Here is a 2,153-nt window from a genome sequence, read left to right on the forward strand (position 1 = left end):
CGGACCCGACGCGGGAGACACAGATAGGAAGGAAGAGCAGTAGGAAAACCAGGGCACCAAACCCTGGGGAGAAAGCGACTGAGAGCACGGAGCTCCCAGCTGCAGCAGAACCAAACCTAGCCAGGGGCACAAGACCAAGAGAAGGGAGGGGGGCAATGGGAAGGCAATTCCAACCCGGATTAGCCAGGGGGAGCCGGCCGGACGTCCCTAGGCATACCAAGGAGGGAAAAGCCCGCGGGGTAAACTCACGAATCAGTTGGAGATGGCCGTAGAGGGCGGTGGTGGTTGCTGGTCCCGGTTCTGACTTTGTGTCTGGCGTGAGGTCCCGGACCCCGGGAGGCGCCAGAGGCCTGGAGCCCGGACCTCGGGTGGAGAATCCGACACGAAGTAGTCCCCGAGTCGACGGCACCAATATTATTCCTTTAAAACGGCGGCGGGGCAGCGTGGGTGTGTGGACAAACACAGAATAGACGCAAAAGGAAGAGACAGACACGCTGCTCCCACATGGGTGCGCTTTAATGGGGAGAGGGGAACACAGTAAGGGGTGGGACGTGCGACACACAAGGGTAGGGGGGAAAAGGGCCAAGAGAGAGGGGCCAAGGGGAGAGAAACCTCGTGGACCTTCACTTTTAACGGGGGGGCGCAAGGTTATCTGGGAGGAATGGCCTTCACCTGGGCGTGGCCAGCACGCACACAGGTGATGGTAATCCAGGAGAAGTCTGGGAGCTGTAGTTTCCAAGGGAATAACACCAGGCTGCTGCAAGTCCACACCTGCCAACAGTTTAGTCTTGATGACGCAATATCCCTGCCGCTTGTTGTGGACAATGGTTTTGGCATGTGCAAAACTAGCTTCATGGGTGACAAGGCTCCCTGGGCCAACTTCTTCTGCAGTGTTGGCTGCCTGAGACACCTGCTCGTGATGGTGAGCTGGAGTCAGAAAGACTCCTACCTAGCCCCAGAACATAGAAGCATTATCATCCTGCAGCACCCCATTTAGCACAGCACTGTCACCAACTGGGAGGATATGGAGAAGACCTTGCACCACATCTTCTACAACAATCTGCATGTGGCCCCAGAAGAGCATCCCATGCTGCCTACTGAGGCCCCCTTGAGCCCCAAGTTCAACTGGGAAAAGACAACCCAGAATATGTTTGAGACCTTCAACACCCCAGCCATGTATGTAGTAGTCTAGGCCATGCTGTTCCTGTTTACCTCGGTTTGTGGCACCTTGAATTGTGATGGACTCCAGAGACAGGGTACGTTGTACCCATCTATGAGGGCTAAGCTCTCCCCCATAAAATCCTGCATTTGAACTTGACTGACTATGACCTCACAGATTACCTCATGAAGATTCTGACTGAGCCTGGCTACAGTTTCACCATCACAGACAGTGGAAAGTGGGGCTTGACATCTAGGAGAAGCTGTGCTCTGTTGCTGTAGACTTCGAGCAAGAGATGGCCTCTTACTCCCTGGAGTAGAACAACTAGCTGCCTGATGGCCAAGTCATCACTATTGGCAACTCATGGTTCTGTTGCCTTGAGGCTCTCTTCCAGCCTTCCTTCCTGGATATGGAATCCTGTGCCACAAAACTACATTCAGTTCCATCATGAAGTGTGATATCAACATCCACAAAGACCTCAATGCCAACAAAGTTCTGTCCGGTAGCGCCACCATGTACTCAGACATCTCTGACTGACCAGATACAGAAGGAGATCATTCCTCTGCCTCCCAGCACCATGAAGCCCAAGTACTAAGTAAATGATGGCTCCGTCTTGTTCTCACTATCCTCCTCCTAGCAGATATAGACCAGCAAGCAGGAGCAGGGCTAGTCGGGGGCCCCTCCACCAGGTACACTGAATGATTCTAGGCAGACTGTTACTAAGCCCTGTTTTACACCCTTTCTTGACAAACCTAATTTGAGAAGAAGCGGGGAAGAGAGGAATGAGAGACATGATTGGCTGTTGAAATAGGAGCGGTGGGGCTGCGTCCCCAACACCCCGGCCGCTTGGCTAGCTTATGCCCGAAATAACAACACACAAACTGTATTCATTTAAGAACTGCTTGGCCCATGAACTCTAGCCCTTACAGGCTAATTCTCGCACCTGGACTAGCCCATTTCTAATGATGTGTGTAAGCACCCCAAGGTGCGCTTA

The 2,153-nt window shown here is 53.1% G+C and overlaps 1 pseudogene; it reads left to right on the forward strand.

Moving 5' to 3' along the window:
* Nucleotides 1–700: 700 nt before the first annotated feature.
* Nucleotides 701–2,153, forward strand: part of LOC126515056 (actin, cytoplasmic 2-like) — a 7,868-nt pseudogene continuing 6,415 nt past the window's right edge.

The sequence above is a fragment of the Alexandromys fortis genome, unplaced genomic scaffold (assembly GCF_014885135.2).
Source record: "Alexandromys fortis isolate MF-2015 unplaced genomic scaffold, M_Fortis_MF-2015_v1.1 scaffold_147, whole genome shotgun sequence".
NCBI lineage: Eukaryota > Metazoa > Chordata > Mammalia > Rodentia > Cricetidae > Alexandromys > Alexandromys fortis.